Below are 19,466 nucleotides of genomic sequence, written 5' to 3'. Positions count from 1 at the left end.
GAGCCGAACATGCAATCTTCTAATCCGTAGTCAGATGCGTTATCCATTGCGCCGCTGGCCCAGGCTGTGAAAAATAGCTGCGACATCAGCAAGTACACAGGACGAGCAGCATTAAAAGGCATGCGGCAGACAATCAGCAAAGATAGGCACCTCTGCCGCTTCCCTTCGATTGACAGGTGGGGAGCGGAGCAGTGCAGTAGAAAACAAAGCAAAGCAAAGTCGTCCTTAGGTGGTTGGTTGCACTCCGGCTTGAAGCAGTGAGCATTCTTTTGAAGTAAGTATGTGTGTGGTAAGTCGCAATTCGCTGAAGGCAGAGTTCTTAATATGATGAGCAGTTTACAGCTGAACATGTTGCAGCTGAGGCACAGGACAGTGCCTTCACCGTTTTGCTTGAACACTTGCATGTGTGTGTCAGCAGGTAGTGCCTTTGAGAAGCAATGCATGTAAAGAGCCAGCATTTTCTTTCAGGCAAAGCCTCAGGCAATTGCACTTTCTTTCAGGCAAAGCCTCAGGCAATTGCACTTTCTTTCAGGCAAAGCCTCAGGCAATAGAAGTCATTTGTCCATCAGTCAGACAGGGCTCTCGCCTGCTCCCTCACGCTCGTGGCGGCTGCGACGTTGCGCTCAACTCGCTTCCCTTGCGCAGGCTCGAGCTCTTCTCGGCGTCTTTCACCATATCCATGGCTTCCAGTCCTGCCCTTGCTCGCCTGCTATTGCTCAGTAACGTCGATCGGAGCAAAGCATTGAAAGTGTTCAGTGAGCAGGCCAACCTGAAGCAAGAGATTTCTGCTGGTCGTGGAACAGCGAGGAGGCAAGTGATAAGGGGCTCGTCACATGCAAACTGGGAGCTAATGCCAGCCATCAATGGGGAATTAGCTCAAATGGTAGAGTGCTTGCTTTGTATGTGAGAGTTAGCGGGATCAATACCTGCATTCACCACTATTCTTTTGGCTCGGGTAATTGTTCAGAAACAAGAGTTGTGTCAGGTGTGGTGTGAGCCCATCTGCTTCTGAAGGTCACCGCAGGCTGAGGGACATCAAATCCTTTGATGTGCTATCGCAGCAAAACTTCCTGATTTTTGCATGAATGCAGCTGAAATGAAAGAAGGAGAAAAGTCTATGCAAGTATTAATGCCTTCTCTGAGGATTGAACTCAGGACCTTCAGATTATGAGACTGACGCGCTGCCTACTGCGCTAAGAAGGCACTTGCCTGGTTAGTAACTGAAGAGTGTGACCAACTATGTTCGCTTACGTGGCATTCAAAGCCAGAATGCAAAGATTGCCAAAATGCTCGAGCCAGGTAGGAGCCGAACATGCAATCTTCTAATCCGTAGTCAGATGCGTGATCCATTGCGCCGCTGGCCCAGGCTGTGAAAAATAGCTGCGACATCAGCAAGTACACAGGACGAGCAGCATTAAAAGGCATGCGGCAGACAATCAGCAAAGATAGGCACCTCTGCCGCTTCCCTTCGATTGACAGGTGGGGAGCGGAGCAGTGCAGTAGAAAACAAAGCAAAGCAAAGTCGTCCTTAGGTGGTTGGTTGCACTCTGGCTTGAAGCAGTGAGCATTCTTTTGAAGTAAGTATGTGTGTGGTAAGTCGCAATTCGCTGAAGGCAGAGTTCTTAATATGATGAGCAGTTTACAGCTGAACATGTTGCAGCTGAGGCACAGGACAGTGCCTTCACCGTTTTGCTTGAACACTTGCATGTGTGTGTCAGCAGGGAGTGCCTTTGAGCAGCAATGCATGTAAAGAGCCAGCATTTTCTATCAGGCAAAGCCTCAGGCAATTGCACTTTCTTTCAGGCAAAGCCTCAGGCAATAGAAGTCATTTGTCCATCAGTCAGACAGGGCTCTCGCCTGCTCCCTCACGCTCGTGGCGGCTGCGACGTTGCGCTCAACTCGCTTCCCTTGCGCAGGCTCGAGCTCTTCTCGGCGTCTTTCACCATATCCATGGCTTCCAGTCCTGCCCTTGCTCGCCTGCTATTGCTCAGTAACGTCGATCGGAGCAAAGCATTGAAAGTGTTCAGGGAGCAGGCCAACCTGAAGCAAGAGATTTCTGCTGGTCGTGGAACAGCGAGGAGGCAAGTGATAAGGGGCTAGTCAGATGCAAACTGGGAGCTAATGCCAGACATCAATGGGGAATTAGCTCAAATGGTAGAGCGCTTGCTTTGCATGTGAGAGTTAGTGTGATCAATACCTGCATTCACCACTATTCTTTTGGCTCGGGTAATTGTTCAGAAACAAGAGTTGTGTCAGGTGTGGTGTGAGCCCATCTGCTTCTGAAGGTCACCGCAGGCTGAGGGACATCAAATCCTTTGATGTGCTATCGCAGCAAAACTTCCTGATTTTTGCATGAATGCAGCTGAAATGAAAGAAGGAGAAAAGTCTATGCAAGTATTAATGCCTTCTCTCAGGATTGAACTCAGGACCTTCAGATTATGAGACTGACGCGCTGCCTACTGCGCTAAGAAGGCACTTGCCTGGTTAGTAACTGAAGAGTGTGACCAACTATGTTCGCTTACGTGGCATTCAAAGCCAGAATGCAAAGATTGCCAAAATGTTCGAGCCAGGTCGGAGCTGAACATGCAATCTTCTAATCCGTAGTCAGATGCGTGATCCATTGCGCCGCTGGCCCAGGCTGTGAAAAATAGCTGCGACATCAGCAAGTACACAGGACGAGCAGCATTAAAAGGCATGCGGCAGACAATCAGCAAAGATAGGCACCTCTACCGCTTCCCTTCGATTGACAGGTGGGGAGCGGAGCAGTGCAGTAGAAAACAAAGCAAAGTCGTCCTTAGGTGGTTGGTTGCACTCCGGCTTGAAGCAGTGAGCATTCTTTTGAAGTAAGTATGTGTGTGGTAAGTCGCAATTCGCTGAAGGCAGAGTTCTTAATATGATGAGCAGTTTACAGCTGAACATGTTGCAGCTGAGGCACAGGACAGTGCCTTCACCGTTTTGCTTGAACACTTGCATGTGTGTGTCAGCAGGGAGTGCCTTTGAGCAGCAATGCATGTAAAGAGCCAGCATTTTCTATCAGGCAAAGCCTCAGGCAATTGCACTTTCTTTCAGGCAAAGCCTCAGGCAATAGAAGTCATTTGTCCATCAGTCAGACAGGGCTCTCGCCTGCTCCCTCACGCTCGTGGCGGCTGCGACGTTGCGCTCAACTCGCTTCCCTTGCGCAGGCTCGAGCTCTTCTCGGCGTCTTTCACCATATCCATGGCTTCCAGTCCTGCCCTTGCTCGCCTGCTATTGCTCAGTAACGTCGATCGGAGCAAAGCATTGAAAGTGTTCAGGGAGCAGGCCAACCTGAAGCAAGAGATTTCTGCTGGTCGTGGAACAGCGAGGAGGCAAGTGATAAGGGGCTAGTCAGATGCAAACTGGGAGCTAATACCAGACATCAATGGGGAATTAGCTCAAATGGTAGAGTGCTTGCTTTGTATGTGAGAGTTAGCGGGATCAATACCTGCATTCACCACTATTCTTTTGGCTCGGGTAATTGTTCAGAAACAAGAGTTGTGTCAGGTGTGGTGTGAGCCCATCTGCTTCTGAAGGTCACCGCAGGCTGAGGGACATCAAATCCTTTGATGTGCTATCGCAGCAAAACTTCCTGATTTTTGCATGAATGCAGCTGAAATGAAAGAAGGAGAAAAGTCTATGCAAGTATTAATGCCTTCTCTGAGGATTGAACTCAGGACCTTCAGATTATGAGACTGACGCGCTGCCTACTGCGCTAAGAAGGCACTTGCCTGGTTAGTAACTGAAGAGTGTGACCAACTATGTTCGCTTACGTGGCATTCAAAGCCAGAATGCAAAGATTGCCAAAATGCTCGAGCCAGGTAGGAGCCGAACATGCAATCTTCTAATCCGTAGTCAGATGCGTTATCCATTGCGCCGCTGGCCCAGGCTGTGAAAAATAGCTGCGACATCAGCAAGTACACAGGACGAGCAGCATTAAAAGGCATGCGGCAGACAATCAGCAAAGATAGGCACCTCTGCCGCTTCCCTTCGATTGACAGGTGGGGAGCGGAGCAGTGCAGTAGAAAACAAAGCAAAGCAAAGTCGTCCTTCGGTGGTTGGTTGCACTCCGGCTTGAAGCAGTGAGCATTCTTTTGAAGTAAGTATGTGTGTGGTAAGTCGCAATTCGCTGAAGGCAGAGTTCTTAATATGAGCAGTTTACAGCTGAACATGTTGCAGCTGAGGCACAGGACAGTGCCTTCACCGTTTTGCTTGAGCACTTGCATGTGTGTGTCAGCAGGGAGTGCCTTTGAGCAGCAATGCATGTAAAGAGCCAGCATTTTCTTTCAGGCAAAGCCTCAGGCAATTGCACTTTCTTTCAGGCAAAGCCTCAGGCAATTGCACTTTCTTTCAGGCAAAGCCTCAGGCAATAGAAGTCATTTGTCCATCAGTCAGACAGGGCTCTCGCCTGCTCCCTCACGCTCGTGGCGGCTGCGACGTTGCGCTCAACTCGCTTCCCTTGCGCAGGCTCGAGCTCTTCTCGGCGTCTTTCACCATATCCATGGCTTCCAGTCCTGCCCTTGCTCGCCTGCTATTGCTCAGTAACGTCGATCGGAGCAAAGCATTGAAAGTGTTCAGGGAGCAGGCCAACCTGAAGCAAGAGATTTCTGCTGGTCGTGGAACAGCGAGGAGGCAAGTGATAAGGGGCTAGTCAGATGCAAACTGGGAGATAATGCCAGACATAAATGGGGAATTAGCTCAAATGGTGGAGCGCTTGCTTTGCATGTGAGAGTTAGCGGGATCAATACCTGCATTCACCACTATTCTTTTGGCTCGGGTAATTGTTCAGAAACAAGAGTTGTGTCAGGTGTGGTGTGAGCCCATCTGCTTCTGAAGGTCACCGCAGGCTGAGGGACATCAAATCCTTTGATGTGCTATCGCAGCAAAACTTCCTGATTTTTGCATGAATGCAGCTGAAATGAAAGAAGGAGAAAAGTCTATGCAAGTATTAATGCCTTCTCTCAGGATTGAACTCAGGACCTTCAGATTATGAGACTGACGCGCTGCCTACTGCGCTAAGAAGGCACTTGCCTGGTTAGTAACTGAAGAGTGTGACCAACTATGTTCGCTTACGTGGCATTCAAAGCCAGAATGCAAAGATTGCCAAAATGCTCGAGCCAGGTAGGAGCCGAACATGCAATCTTCTAATCCGTAGTCAGATGCGTGATCCATTGCGCCGCTGGCCCAGGCTGTGAAAAATAGCTGCGACATCAGCAAGTACACAGGACGAGCAGCATTAAAAGGCATGCGGCAGACAATCAGCAAAGATAGGCACCTCTGCCGCTTCCCTTCGATTGACAGGTGGGGAGCGGAGCAGTGCAGTAGAAAACAAAGCAAAGTCGTCCTTAGGTGGTTGGTTGCACTCCGGCTTGAAGCAGTGAGCATTCTTTTGAAGTAAGTATGTGTGTGGTAAGTCGCAATTCGCTGAAGGCAGAGTTCTTAATATGATGAGCAGTTTACAGCTGAACATGTTGCAGCTGAGGCACAGGACAGTGCCTTCACCGTTTTGCTTGAACACTTGCATGTGTGTGTCAGCAGGGAGTGCCTTTGAGCAGCAATGCATGTAAAGAGCCAGCATTTTCTATCAGGCAAAGCCTCAGGCAATTGCACTTTCTTTCAGGCAAAGCCTCAGGCAATAGAAGTCATTTGTCCATCAGTCAGACAGGGCTCTCGCCTGCTCCCTCACGCTCGTGGCGGCTGCGACGTTGCGCTCAACTCGCTTCCCTTGCGCAGGCTCGAGCTCTTCTCGGCGTCTTTCACCATATCCATGGCTTCCAGTCCTGCCCTTGCTCGCCTGCTATTGCTCAGTAACGTCGATCGGAGCAAAGCATTGAAAGTGTTCAGGGAGCAGGCCAACCTGAAGCAAGAGATTTCTGCTGGTCGTGGAACAGCGAGGAGGCAAGTGATAAGGGGCTAGTCAGATGCAAACTGGGAGCTAATACCAGACATCAATGGGGAATTAGCTCAAATAGTAGAGCGCTTGCTTTGCATGTGAGAGTTAGTGTGATCAATACCTGCATTCACCACTATTCTTTTGGCTCGGGTAATTGTTCAGAAACAAGAGTTGTGTCAGGTGTGGTGTGAGCCCATCTGCTTCTGAAGGTCACCGCAGGCTGAGGGACATCAAATCCTTTGATGTGCTATCGCAGCAAAACTTCCTGATTTTTGCATGAATGCAGCTGAAATGAAAGAAGGAAAAAAGTCTATGCAAGTATTAATGCCTTCTCTGAGGATTGAACTCAGGACCTTCAGATTATGAGACTGACGCGCTGCCTACTGCGCTAAGAAGGCACTTGCCTGGTTAGTAACTGAAGAGTGTGACCAACTATGTTCGCTTACGTGGCATTCAAAGCCAGAATGCAAAGATTGCCATAATGCTCGAGCCAGGCAGGAGCCGAACATGCAATCTTCTAATCCGTAGTCAGATGCGTTATCCATTGCGCCGCTGGCCCAGGCTGTGAAAAATAGCTGCGACATCAGCAAGTACACAGGACGAGCAGCATTAAAAGGCATGCGGCAGACAATCAGCAAAGATAGGCACCTCTGCCGCTTCCCTTCGATTGACAGGTGGGGAGCGGAGCAGTGCAGTAGAAAACAAAGCAAAGCAAAGTCGTCCTTAGGTGGTTGGTTGCACTCCGGCTTGAAGCAGTGAGCATTCTTTTGAAGTAAGTATGTGTGTGGTAAGTCGCAATTCGCTGAAGGCAGAGTTCTTAATATGATGAGCAGTTTACAGCTGAACATGTTGCAGCTGAGGCACAGGACAGTGCCTTCACCGTTTTGCTTGAACACTTGCATGTGTGTGTCAGCAGGGAGTGCCTTTGAGAAGCAATGCATGTAAAGAGCCAGCATTTTCTTTCAGGCAAAGCCTCAGGCAATTGCACTTTCTTTCAGGCAAAGCCTCAGGCAATTGCACTTTCTTTCAGGCAAAGCCTCAGGCAATAGAAGTCATTTGTCCATCAGTCAGACAGGGCTCTCGCCTGCTCCCTCACGCTCGTGGCGGCTGCGACGTTGCGCTCAACTCGCTTCCCTTGCGCAGGCTCGAGCTCTTCTCGGCGTCTTTCACCATATCCATGGCTTCCAGTCCTGCCCTTGCTCGCCTGCTATTGCTCAGTAACGTCGATCGGAGCAAAGCATTGAAAGTGTTCAGTGAGCAGGCCAACCTGAAGCAGGAGATTTCTGCTGGTCGTGGAATAGCGAGGAGGCAAGTGATAAGGGGCTAGTCAGATGCAAACTGGGAGCTAATGCCAGACGTGAATGGGGAATTAGCTCAAGTGGTAGAGTGCTTGCTTTGTATGTGAGAGTTAGTGTGATCAATACCTGCATTCACCACTATTCTTTTGGCTCGGGTAATTGTTCAGAAACAAGAGTTGTGTCAGGTGTGGTGTGAGCCCATCTGCTTCTGAAGGTCACCGCAGGCTGAGGGACATCAAATCCTTTGATGTGCTATCGCAGCAAAACTTCCTGATTTTTGCATGAATGCAGCTGAAATGAAAGAAGGAGAAAAGTCTATGCAAGTATTAATGCCTTCTCTGAGGATTGAACTCAGGACCTTCAGATTATGAGACTGACGCGCTGCCTACTGCGCTAAGAAGGCACTTGCCTGGTTAGTAACTGAAGAGTGTGACCAACTATGTTCGCTTACGTGGCATTCAAAGCCAGAATGCAAAGATTGCCAAAATGCTCGAGCCAGGTAGGAGCCGAACATGCAATCTTCTAATCCGTAGTCAGATGCGTTATCCATTGCGCCGCTGGCCCAGGCTGTGAAAAATAGCTGCGACATCAGCAAGTACACAGGACGAGCAGCATTAAAAGGCATGCGGCAGACAATCAGCAAAGATAGGCACCTCTGCCGCTTCCCTTCGATTGACAGGTGGGGAGCGGAGCAGTGCAGTAGAAAACAAAGCAAAGCAAAGTCGTCCTTCGGTGGTTGGTTGCACTCCGGCTTGAAGCAGTGAGCATTCTTTTGAAGTAAGTATGTGTGTGGTAAGTCGCAATTCGCTGAAGGCAGAGTTCTTAATATGAGCAGTTTACAGCTGAACATGTTGCAGCTGAGGCACAGGACAGTGCCTTCACCGTTTTGCTTGAGCACTTGCATGTGTGTGTCAGCAGGGAGTGCCTTTGAGCAGCAATGCATGTAAAGAGCCAGCATTTTCTTTCAGGCAAAGCCTCAGGCAATTGCACTTTCTTTCAGGCAAAGCCTCAGGCAATTGCACTTTCTTTCAGGCAAAGCCTCAGGCAATAGAAGTCATTTGTCCATCAGTCAGACAGGGCTCTCGCCTGCTCCCTCACGCTCGTGGCGGCTGCGACGTTGCGCTCAACTCGCTTCCCTTGCGCAGGCTCGAGCTCTTCTCGGCGTCTTTCACCATATCCATGGCTTCCAGTCCTGCCCTTGCTCGCCTGCTATTGCTCAGTAACGTCGATCGGAGCAAAGCATTGAAAGTGTTCAGGGAGCAGGCCAACCTGAAGCAAGAGATTTCTGCTGGTCGTGGAACAGCGAGGAGGCAAGTGATAAGGGGCTAGTCAGATGCAAACTGGGAGATAATGCCAGACATAAATGGGGAATTAGCTCAAATGGTGGAGCGCTTGCTTTGCATGTGAGAGTTAGCGGGATCAATACCTGCATTCACCACTATTCTTTTGGCTCGGGTAATTGTTCAGAAACAAGAGTTGTGTCAGGTGTGGTGTGAGCCCATCTGCTTCTGAAGGTCACCGCAGGCTGAGGGACATCAAATCCTTTGATGTGCTATCGCAGCAAAACTTCCTGATTTTTGCATGAATGCAGCTGAAATGAAAGAAGGAGAAAAGTCTATGCAAGTATTAATGCCTTCTCTGAGGATTGAACTCAGGACCTTCAGATTATGAGACTGACGCGCTGCCTACTGCGCTAAGAAGGCACTTGCCTGGTTAGTAACTGAAGAGTGTGACCAACTATGTTCGCTTACGTGGCATTCAAAGCCAGAATGCAAAGATTGCCAAAATGCTCGAGCCAGGTAGGAGCCGAACATGCAATCTTCTAATCCGTAGTCAGATGCGTGATCCATTGCGCCGCTGGCCCAGGCTGTGAAAAATAGCTGCAACATCAGCAAGTACACAGGACGAGCAGCATTAAAAGGCATGCGGCAGACAATCAGCAAAGATAGGCACCTCTGCCGCTTCCCTTCGATTGACAGGTGGGGAGCGGAGCAGTGCAGTAGAAAACAAAGCAAAGTCGTCCTTAGGTGGTTGGTTGCACTCCGGCTTGAAGCAGTGAGCATTCTTTTGAAGTAAGTATGTGTGTGGTAAGTCGCAATTCGCTGAAGGCAGAGTTCTTAATATGATGAGCAGTTTACAGCTGAACATGTTGCAGCTGAGGCACAGGACAGTGCCTTCACCGTTTTGCTTGAACACTTGCATGTGTGTGTCAGCAGGGAGTGCCTTTGAGCAGCAATGCATGTAAAGAGCCAGCATTTTCTATCAGGCAAAGCCTCAGGCAATTGCACTTTCTTTCAGGCAAAGCCTCAGGCAATAGAAGTCATTTGTCCATCAGTCAGACAGGGCTCTCGCCTGCTCCCTCACGCTCGTGGCGGCTGCGACGTTGCGCTCAACTCGCTTCCCTTGCGCAGGCTCGAGCTCTTCTCGGCGTCTTTCACCATATCCATGGCTTCCAGTCCTGCCCTTGCTCGCCTGCTATTGCTCAGTAACGTCGATCGGAGCAAAGCATTGAAAGTGTTCAGGGAGCAGGCCAACCTGAAGCAAGAGATTTCTGCTGGTCGTGGAACAGCGAGGAGGCAAGTGATAAGGGGCTAGTCAGATGCAAACTGGGAGCTAATACCAGACATCAATGGGGAATTAGCTCAAATAGTAGAGCGCTTGCTTTGCATGTGAGAGTTAGTGTGATCAATACCTGCATTCACCACTATTCTTTTGGCTCGGGTAATTGTTCAGAAACAAGAGTTGTGTCAGGTGTGGTGTGAGCCCATCTGCTTCTGAAGGTCACCGCAGGCTGAGGGACATCAAATCCTTTGATGTGCTATCGCAGCAAAACTTCCTGATTTTTGCATGAATGCAGCTGAAATGAAAGAAGGAAAAAAGTCTATGCAAGTATTAATGCCTTCTCTGAGGATTGAACTCAGGACCTTCAGATTATGAGACTGACGCGCTGCCTACTGCGCTAAGAAGGCACTTGCCTGGTTAGTAACTGAAGAGTGTGACCAACTATGTTCGCTTACGTGGCATTCAAAGCCAGAATGCAAAGATTGCCATAATGCTCGAGCCAGGCAGGAGCCGAACATGCAATCTTCTAATCCGTAGTCAGATGCGTTATCCATTGCGCCGCTGGCCCAGGCTGTGAAAAATAGCTGCGACATCAGCAAGTACACAGGACGAGCAGCATTAAAAGGCATGCGGCAGACAATCAGCAAAGATAGGCACCTCTGCCGCTTCCCTTCGATTGACAGGTGGGGAGCGGAGCAGTGCAGTAGAAAACAAAGCAAAGCAAAGTCGTCCTTAGGTGGTTGGTTGCACTCCGGCTTGAAGCAGTGAGCATTCTTTTGAAGTAAGTATGTGTGTGGTAAGTCGCAATTCGCTGAAGGCAGAGTTCTTAATATGATGAGCAGTTTACAGCTGAACATGTTGCAGCTGAGGCACAGGACAGTGCCTTCACCGTTTTGCTTGAACACTTGCATGTGTGTGTCAGCAGGGAGTGCCTTTGAGAAGCAATGCATGTAAAGAGCCAGCATTTTCTTTCAGGCAAAGCCTCAGGCAATTGCACTTTCTTTCAGGCAAAGCCTCAGGCAATTGCACTTTCTTTCAGGCAAAGCCTCAGGCAATAGAAGTCATTTGTCCATCAGTCAGACAGGGCTCTCGCCTGCTCCCTCACGCTCGTGGCGGCTGCGACGTTGCGCTCAACTCGCTTCCCTTGCGCAGGCTCGAGCTCTTCTCGGCGTCTTTCACCATATCCATGGCTTCCAGTCCTGCCCTTGCTCGCCTGCTATTGCTCAGTAACGTCGATCGGAGCAAAGCATTGAAAGTGTTCAGGGAGCAGGCCAACCTGAAGCAAGAGATTTCTGCTGGTCGTGGAACAGCGAGGAGGCAAGTGATAAGGGGCTAGTCAGATGCAAACTGGGAGCTAATGCCAGATATAAATGGGGAATTAGCTCAAATGGTAGAGCGCTTGCTTTGCATGTGAGAGTTAGCGGGATCAATACCTGCATTCACCACTATTCTTTTGGCTCGGGTAATTGTTCAGAAACAAGAGTTGTGTCAGGTGTGGTGTGAGCCCATCTGCTTCTGAAGGTCACCGCAGGCTGAGGGACATCAAATCCTTTGATGTGCTATCGCAGCAAAACTTCCTGATTTTTGCATGAATGCAGCTGAAATGAAAGAAGGAAAAAAGTCTATGCAAGTATTAATGCCTTCTCTGAGGATTGAACTCAGGACCTTCAGATTATGAGACTGACGCGCTGCCTACTGCGCTAAGAAGGCACTTGCCTGGTTAGTAACTGAAGAGTGTGACCAACTATGTTCGCTTACGTGGCATTCAAAGCCAGAATGCAAAGATTGCCATAATGCTCGAGCCAGGCAGGAGCCGAACATGCAATCTTCTTATCCGTAGTCAGATGCGTTATCCATTGCGCCGCTGGCCCAGGCTGTGAAAAATAGCTGCGACATCAGCAAGTACACAGGACGAGCAGCATTAAAAGGCATGCGGCAGACAATCAGCAAAGATAGGCACCTCTGCCGCTTCCCTTCGATTGACAGGTGGGGAGCGGAGCAGTGCAGTAGAAAACAAAGCAAAGCAAAGTCGTCCTTAGGTGGTTGGTTGCACTCCGGCTTGAAGCAGTGAGCATTCTTTTGAAGTAAGTATGTGTGTGGTAAGTCGCAATTCGCTGAAGGCAGAGTTCTTAATATGATGAGCAGTTTACAGCTGAACATGTTGCAGCTGAGGCACAGGACAGTGCCTTCACCGTTTTGCTTGAACACTTGCATGTGTGTGTCAGCAGGTAGTGCCTTTGAGAAGCAATGCATGTAAAGAGCCAGCATTTTCTTTCAGGCAAAGCCTCAGGCAATTGCACTTTCTTTCAGGCAAAGCCTCAGGCAATTGCACTTTCTTTCAGGCAAAGCCTCAGGCAATAGAAGTCATTTGTCCATCAGTCAGACAGGGCTCTCGCCTGCTCCCTCACGCTCGTGGCGGCTGCGACGTTGCGCTCAACTCGCTTCCCTTGCGCAGGCTCGAGCTCTTCTCGGCGTCTTTCACCATATCCATGGCTTCCAGTCCTGCCCTTGCTCGCCTGCTATTGCTCAGTAACGTCGATCGGAGCAAAGCATTGAAAGTGTTCAGTGAGCAGGCCAACCTGAAGCAAGAGATTTCTGCTGGTCGTGGAACAGCGAGGAGGCAAGTGATAAGGGGCTCGTCACATGCAAACTGGGAGCTAATGCCAGCCATCAATGGGGAATTAGCTCAAATGGTAGAGTGCTTGCTTTGTATGTGAGAGTTAGCGGGATCAATACCTGCATTCACCACTATTCTTTTGGCTCGGGTAATTGTTCAGAAACAAGAGTTGTGTCAGGTGTGGTGTGAGCCCATCTGCTTCTGAAGGTCACCGCAGGCTGAGGGACATCAAATCCTTTGATGTGCTATCGCAGCAAAACTTCCTGATTTTTGCATGAATGCAGCTGAAATGAAAGAAGGAGAAAAGTCTATGCAAGTATTAATGCCTTCTCTGAGGATTGAACTCAGGACCTTCAGATTATGAGACTGACGCGCTGCCTACTGCGCTAAGAAGGCACTTGCCTGGTTAGTAACTGAAGAGTGTGACCAACTATGTTCGCTTACGTGGCATTCAAAGCCAGAATGCAAAGATTGCCAAAATGCTCGAGCCAGGTAGGAGCCGAACATGCAATCTTCTAATCCGTAGTCAGATGCGTGATCCATTGCGCCGCTGGCCCAGGCTGTGAAAAATAGCTGCGACATCAGCAAGTACACAGGACGAGCAGCATTAAAAGGCATGCGGCAGACAATCAGCAAAGATAGGCACCTCTGCCGCTTCCCTTCGATTGACAGGTGGGGAGCGGAGCAGTGCAGTAGAAAACAAAGCAAAGCAAAGTCGTCCTTAGGTGGTTGGTTGCACTCTGGCTTGAAGCAGTGAGCATTCTTTTGAAGTAAGTATGTGTGTGGTAAGTCGCAATTCGCTGAAGGCAGAGTTCTTAATATGATGAGCAGTTTACAGCTGAACATGTTGCAGCTGAGGCACAGGACAGTGCCTTCACCGTTTTGCTTGAACACTTGCATGTGTGTGTCAGCAGGGAGTGCCTTTGAGCAGCAATGCATGTAAAGAGCCAGCATTTTCTATCAGGCAAAGCCTCAGGCAATTGCACTTTCTTTCAGGCAAAGCCTCAGGCAATAGAAGTCATTTGTCCATCAGTCAGACAGGGCTCTCGCCTGCTCCCTCACGCTCGTGGCGGCTGCGACGTTGCGCTCAACTCGCTTCCCTTGCGCAGGCTCGAGCTCTTCTCGGCGTCTTTCACCATATCCATGGCTTCCAGTCCTGCCCTTGCTCGCCTGCTATTGCTCAGTAACGTCGATCGGAGCAAAGCATTGAAAGTGTTCAGGGAGCAGGCCAACCTGAAGCAAGAGATTTCTGCTGGTCGTGGAACAGCGAGGAGGCAAGTGATAAGGGGCTAGTCAGATGCAAACTGGGAGCTAATGCCAGACATCAATGGGGAATTAGCTCAAATGGTAGAGCGCTTGCTTTGCATGTGAGAGTTAGTGTGATCAATACCTGCATTCACCACTATTCTTTTGGCTCGGGTAATTGTTCAGAAACAAGAGTTGTGTCAGGTGTGGTGTGAGCCCATCTGCTTCTGAAGGTCACCGCAGGCTGAGGGACATCAAATCCTTTGATGTGCTATCGCAGCAAAACTTCCTGATTTTTGCATGAATGCAGCTGAAATGAAAGAAGGAGAAAAGTCTATGCAAGTATTAATGCCTTCTCTCAGGATTGAACTCAGGACCTTCAGATTATGAGACTGACGCGCTGCCTACTGCGCTAAGAAGGCACTTGCCTGGTTAGTAACTGAAGAGTGTGACCAACTATGTTCGCTTACGTGGCATTCAAAGCCAGAATGCAAAGATTGCCAAAATGTTCGAGCCAGGTCGGAGCCGAACATGCAATCTTCTAATCCGTAGTCAGATGCGTGATCCATTGCGCCGCTGGCCCAGGCTGTGAAAAATAGCTGCGACATCAGCAAGTACACAGGACGAGCAGCATTAAAAGGCATGCGGCAGACAATCAGCAAAGATAGGCACCTCTACCGCTTCCCTTCGATTGACAGGTGGGGAGCGGAGCAGTGCAGTAGAAAACAAAGCAAAGTCGTCCTTAGGTGGTTGGTTGCACTCCGGCTTGAAGCAGTGAGCATTCTTTTGAAGTAAGTATGTGTGTGGTAAGTCGCAATTCGCTGAAGGCAGAGTTCTTAATATGATGAGCAGTTTACAGCTGAACATGTTGCAGCTGAGGCACAGGACAGTGCCTTCACCGTTTTGCTTGAACACTTGCATGTGTGTGTCAGCAGGGAGTGCCTTTGAGCAGCAATGCATGTAAAGAGCCAGCATTTTCTATCAGGCAAAGCCTCAGGCAATTGCACTTTCTTTCAGGCAAAGCCTCAGGCAATAGAAGTCATTTGTCCATCAGTCAGACAGGGCTCTCGCCTGCTCCCTCACGCTCGTGGCGGCTGCGACGTTGCGCTCAACTCGCTTCCCTTGCGCAGGCTCGAGCTCTTCTCGGCGTCTTTCACCATATCCATGGCTTCCAGTCCTGCCCTTGCTCGCCTGCTATTGCTCAGTAACGTCGATCGGAGCAAAGCATTGAAAGTGTTCAGGGAGCAGGCCAACCTGAAGCAAGAGATTTCTGCTGGTCGTGGAACAGCGAGGAGGCAAGTGATAAGGGGCTAGTCAGATGCAAACTGGGAGCTAATACCAGACATCAATGGGGAATTAGCTCAAATGGTAGAGTGCTTGCTTTGTATGTGAGAGTTAGCGGGATCAATACCTGCATTCACCACTATTCTTTTGGCTCGGGTAATTGTTCAGAAACAAGAGTTGTGTCAGGTGTGGTGTGAGCCCATCTGCTTCTGAAGGTCACCGCAGGCTGAGGGACATCAAATCCTTTGATGTGCTATCGCAGCAAAACTTCCTGATTTTTGCATGAATGCAGCTGAAATGAAAGAAGGAGAAAAGTCTATGCAAGTATTAATGCCTTCTCTGAGGATTGAACTCAGGACCTTCAGATTATGAGACTGACGCGCTGCCTACTGCGCTAAGAAGGCACTTGCCTGGTTAGTAACTGAAGAGTGTGACCAACTATGTTCGCTTACGTGGCATTCAAAGCCAGAATGCAAAGATTGCCAAAATGCTCGAGCCAGGTAGGAGCCGAACATGCAATCTTCTAATCCGTAGTCAGATGCGTTATCCATTGCGCCGCTGGCCCAGGCTGTGAAAAATAGCTGCGACATCAGCAAGTACACAGGACGAGCAGCATTAAAAGGCATGCGGCAGACAATCAGCAAAGATAGGCACCTCTGCCGCTTCCCTTCGATTGACAGGTGGGGAGCGGAGCAGTGCAGTAGAAAACAAAGCAAAGCAAAGTCGTCCTTCGGTGGTTGGTTGCACTCCGGCTTGAAGCAGTGAGCATTCTTTTGAAGTAAGTATGTGTGTGGTAAGTCGCAATTCGCTGAAGGCAGAGTTCTTAATATGAGCAGTTTACAGCTGAACATGTTGCAGCTGAGGCACAGGACAGTGCCTTCACCGTTTTGCTTGAGCACTTGCATGTGTGTGTCAGCAGGGAGTGCCTTTGAGCAGCAATGCATGTAAAGAGCCAGCATTTTCTTTCAGGCAAAGCCTCAGGCAATTGCACTTTCTTTCAGGCAAAGCCTCAGGCAATTGCACTTTCTTTCAGGCAAAGCCTCAGGCAATAGAAGTCATTTGTCCATCAGTCAGACAGGGCTCTCGCCTGCTCCCTCACGCTCGTGGCGGCTGCGACGTTGCGCTCAACTCGCTTCCCTTGCGCAGGCTCGAGCTCTTCTCGGCGTCTTTCACCATATCCATGGCTTCCAGTCCTGCCCTTGCTCGCCTGCTATTGCTCAGTAACGTCGATCGGAGCAAAGCATTGAAAGTGTTCAGGGAGCAGGCCAACCTGAAGCAAGAGATTTCTGCTGGTCGTGGAACAGCGAGGAGGCAAGTGATAAGGGGCTAGTCAGATGCAAACTGGGAGATAATGCCAGACATAAATGGGGAATTAGCTCAAATGGTGGAGCGCTTGCTTTGCATGTGAGAGTTAGCGGGATCAATACCTGCATTCACCACTATTCTTTTGGCTCGGGTAATTGTTCAGAAACAAGAGTTGTGTCAGGTGTGGTGTGAGCCCATCTGCTTCTGAAGGTCACCGCAGGCTGAGGGACATCAAATCCTTTGATGTGCTATCGCAGCAAAACTTCCTGATTTTTGCATGAATGCAGCTGAAATGAAAGAAGGAGAAAAGTCTATGCAAGTATTAATGCCTTCTCTCAGGATTGAACTCAGGACCTTCAGATTATGAGACTGACGCGCTGCCTACTGCGCTAAGAAGGCACTTGCCTGGTTAGTAACTGAAGAGTGTGACCAACTATGTTCGCTTACGTGGCATTCAAAGCCAGAATGCAAAGATTGCCAAAATGCTCGAGCCAGGTAGGAGCCGAACATGCAATCTTCTAATCCGTAGTCAGATGCGTGATCCATTGCGCCGCTGGCCCAGGCTGTGAAAAATAGCTGCGACATCAGCAAGTACACAGGACGAGCAGCATTAAAAGGCATGCGGCAGACAATCAGCAAAGATAGGCACCTCTGCCGCTTCCCTTCGATTGACAGGTGGGGAGCGGAGCAGTGCAGTAGAAAACAAAGCAAAGTCGTCCTTAGGTGGTTGGTTGCACTCCGGCTTGAAGCAGTGAGCATTCTTTTGAAGTAAGTATGTGTGTGGTAAGTCGCAATTCGCTGAAGGCAGAGTTCTTAATATGATGAGCAGTTTACAGCTGAACATGTTGCAGCTGAGGCACAGGACAGTGCCTTCACCGTTTTGCTTGAACACTTGCATGTGTGTGTCAGCAGGGAGTGCCTTTGAGCAGCAATGCATGTAAAGAGCCAGCATTTTCTATCAGGCAAAGCCTCAGGCAATTGCACTTTCTTTCAGGCAAAGCCTCAGGCAATAGAAGTCATTTGTCCATCAGTCAGACAGGGCTCTCGCCTGCTCCCTCACGCTCGTGGCGGCTGCGACGTTGCGCTCAACTCGCTTCCCTTGCGCAGGCTCGAGCTCTTCTCGGCGTCTTTCACCATATCCATGGCTTCCAGTCCTGCCCTTGCTCGCCTGCTATTGCTCAGTAACGTCGATCGGAGCAAAGCATTGAAAGTGTTCAGGGAGCAGGCCAACCTGAAGCAAGAGATTTCTGCTGGTCGTGGAACAGCGAGGAGGCAAGTGATAAGGGGCTAGTCAGATGCAAACTGGGAGCTAATACCAGACATCAATGGGGAATTAGCTCAAATAGTAGAGCGCTTGCTTTGCATGTGAGAGTTAGTGTGATCAATACCTGCATTCACCACTATTCTTTTGGCTCGGGTAATTGTTCAGAAACAAGAGTTGTGTCAGGTGTGGTGTGAGCCCATCTGCTTCTGAAGGTCACCGCAGGCTGAGGGACATCAAATCCTTTGATGTGCTATCGCAGCAAAACTTCCTGATTTTTGCATGAATGCAGCTGAAATGAAAGAAGGAAAAAAGTCTATGCAAGTATTAATGCCTTCTCTGAGGATTGAACTCAGGACCTTCAGATTATGAGACTGACGCGCTGCCTACTGCGCTAAGAAGGCACTTGCCTGGTTAGTAACTGAAGAGTGTGACCAACTATGTTCGCTTACGTGGCATTCAAAGCCAGAATGCAAAGATTGCCATAATGCTCGAGCCAGGCAGGAGCCGAACATGCAATCTTCTAATCCGTAGTCAGATGCGTTATCCATTGCGCCGCTGGCCCAGGCTGTGAAAAATAGCTGCGACATCAGCAAGTACACAGGACGAGCAGCATTAAAAGGCATGCGGCAGACAATCAGCAAAGATAGGCACCTCTGCCGCTTCCCTTCGATTGACAGGTGGGGAGCGGAGCAGTGCAGTAGAAAACAAAGCAAAGCAAAGTCGTCCTTAGGTGGTTGGTTGCACTCCGGCTTGAAGCAGTGAGCATTCTTTTGAAGTAAGTATGTGTGTGGTAAGTCGCAATTCGCTGAAGGCAGAGTTCTTAATATGATGAGCAGTTTACAGCTGAACATGTTGCAGCTGAGGCACAGGACAGTGCCTTCACCGTTTTGCTTGAACACTTGCATGTGTGTGTCAGCAGGGAGTGCCTTTGAGAAGCAATGCATGTAAAGAGCCAGCATTTTCTTTCAGGCAAAGCCTCAGGCAATTGCACTTTCTTTCAGGCAAAGCCTCAGGCAATTGCACTTTCTTTCAGGCAAAGCCTCAGGCAATAGAAGTCATTTGTCCATCAGTCAGACAGGGCTCTCGCCTGCTCCCTCACGCTCGTGGCGGCTGCGACGTTGCGCTCAACTCGCTTCCCTTGCGCAGGCTCGAGCTCTTCTCGGCGTCTTTCACCATATCCATGGCTTCCAGTCCTGCCCTTGCTCGCCTGCTATTGCTCAGTAACGTCGATCGGAGCAAAGCATTGAAAGTGTTCAGTGAGCAGGCCAACCTGAAGCAGGAGATTTCTGCTGGTCGTGGAATAGCGAGGAGGCAAGTGATAAGGGGCTAGTCAGATGCAAACTGGGAGCTAATGCCAGACGTGAATGGGGAATTAGCTCAAGTGGTAGAGTGCTTGCTTTGTATGTGAGAGTTAGCGGGATCAATACCTGCATTCACCACTATTCTTTTGGCTCGGGTAATTGTTCAGAAACAAGAGTTGTGTCAGGTGTGGTGTGAGCCCATCTGCTTCTGAAGGTCACCGCAGGCTGAGGGACATCAAATCCTTTGATGTGCTATCGCAGCAAAACTTCCTGATTTTTGCATGAATGCAGCTGAAATGAAAGAAGGAGAAAAGTCTATGCAAGTATTAATGCCTTCTCTGAGGATTGAACTCAGGACCTTCAGATTATGAGACTGACGCGCTGCCTACTGCGCTAAGAAGGCACTTGCCTGGTTAGTAACTGAAGAGTGTGACCAACTATGTTCGCTTACGTGGCATTCAAAGCCAGAATGCAAAGATTGCCAAAATGCTCGAGCCAGGTAGGAGCCGAACATGCAATCTTCTAATCCGTAGTCAGATGCGTTATCCATTGCGCCGCTGGCCCAGGCTGTGAAAAATAGCTGCGACATCAGCAAGTACACAGGACGAGCAGCATTAAAAGGCATGCGGCAGACAATCAGCAAAGATAGGCACCTCTGCCGCTTCCCTTCGATTGACAGGTG

General features: G+C 49.5%; 15 non-coding genes across 15 annotated transcripts; all 15 read right to left on the bottom strand.

Moving 5' to 3' along the window:
• Window positions 1-1,130: 1,130 nt before the first annotated feature.
• On the bottom strand, window positions 1,131-1,203 carry trnam-cau (transfer RNA methionine (anticodon CAU)). The gene has a single exon. It is a non-coding gene; the product is annotated as a tRNA-Met (tRNA).
• A 1,198-nt stretch (window positions 1,204-2,401) lies between these two features.
• On the bottom strand, window positions 2,402-2,474 carry trnam-cau (transfer RNA methionine (anticodon CAU)). Its single transcript has one exon. It is a non-coding gene; the product is annotated as a tRNA-Met (tRNA).
• Window positions 2,475-3,667: 1,193 nt separating this feature from the next.
• On the bottom strand, window positions 3,668-3,740 carry trnam-cau (transfer RNA methionine (anticodon CAU)). Its single transcript has one exon. It is a non-coding gene; the product is annotated as a tRNA-Met (tRNA).
• Window positions 3,741-4,967: 1,227 nt separating this feature from the next.
• trnam-cau (transfer RNA methionine (anticodon CAU)) lies at window positions 4,968-5,040 on the bottom strand. Its single transcript has one exon. It is a non-coding gene; the product is annotated as a tRNA-Met (tRNA).
• A 1,193-nt stretch (window positions 5,041-6,233) lies between these two features.
• trnam-cau (transfer RNA methionine (anticodon CAU)) lies at window positions 6,234-6,306 on the bottom strand. The gene has a single exon. It is a non-coding gene; the product is annotated as a tRNA-Met (tRNA).
• Window positions 6,307-7,536: 1,230 nt separating this feature from the next.
• trnam-cau (transfer RNA methionine (anticodon CAU)) lies at window positions 7,537-7,609 on the bottom strand. The gene has a single exon. It is a non-coding gene; the product is annotated as a tRNA-Met (tRNA).
• A 1,227-nt stretch (window positions 7,610-8,836) lies between these two features.
• On the bottom strand, window positions 8,837-8,909 carry trnam-cau (transfer RNA methionine (anticodon CAU)). The gene has a single exon. It is a non-coding gene; the product is annotated as a tRNA-Met (tRNA).
• A 1,193-nt stretch (window positions 8,910-10,102) lies between these two features.
• trnam-cau (transfer RNA methionine (anticodon CAU)) lies at window positions 10,103-10,175 on the bottom strand. Its single transcript has one exon. It is a non-coding gene; the product is annotated as a tRNA-Met (tRNA).
• Window positions 10,176-11,405: 1,230 nt separating this feature from the next.
• On the bottom strand, window positions 11,406-11,478 carry trnam-cau (transfer RNA methionine (anticodon CAU)). Its single transcript has one exon. It is a non-coding gene; the product is annotated as a tRNA-Met (tRNA).
• Window positions 11,479-12,708: 1,230 nt separating this feature from the next.
• On the bottom strand, window positions 12,709-12,781 carry trnam-cau (transfer RNA methionine (anticodon CAU)). The gene has a single exon. It is a non-coding gene; the product is annotated as a tRNA-Met (tRNA).
• A 1,198-nt stretch (window positions 12,782-13,979) lies between these two features.
• Window positions 13,980-14,052, bottom strand: trnam-cau (transfer RNA methionine (anticodon CAU)). Its single transcript has one exon. It is a non-coding gene; the product is annotated as a tRNA-Met (tRNA).
• Window positions 14,053-15,245: 1,193 nt separating this feature from the next.
• trnam-cau (transfer RNA methionine (anticodon CAU)) lies at window positions 15,246-15,318 on the bottom strand. The gene has a single exon. It is a non-coding gene; the product is annotated as a tRNA-Met (tRNA).
• Window positions 15,319-16,545: 1,227 nt separating this feature from the next.
• trnam-cau (transfer RNA methionine (anticodon CAU)) lies at window positions 16,546-16,618 on the bottom strand. Its single transcript has one exon. It is a non-coding gene; the product is annotated as a tRNA-Met (tRNA).
• A 1,193-nt stretch (window positions 16,619-17,811) lies between these two features.
• On the bottom strand, window positions 17,812-17,884 carry trnam-cau (transfer RNA methionine (anticodon CAU)). The gene has a single exon. It is a non-coding gene; the product is annotated as a tRNA-Met (tRNA).
• Window positions 17,885-19,114: 1,230 nt separating this feature from the next.
• trnam-cau (transfer RNA methionine (anticodon CAU)) lies at window positions 19,115-19,187 on the bottom strand. The gene has a single exon. It is a non-coding gene; the product is annotated as a tRNA-Met (tRNA).
• Window positions 19,188-19,466: the final 279 nt, after the last annotated feature.

This window comes from Pristiophorus japonicus, unplaced genomic scaffold (genome assembly GCF_044704955.1).
Source record: "Pristiophorus japonicus isolate sPriJap1 unplaced genomic scaffold, sPriJap1.hap1 HAP1_SCAFFOLD_207, whole genome shotgun sequence".
NCBI lineage: Eukaryota > Metazoa > Chordata > Chondrichthyes > Pristiophoridae > Pristiophorus > Pristiophorus japonicus.
Note: the sequence above shows the minus strand (reverse complement) of the source record. Positions and strands in the feature narration are given on the sequence as shown.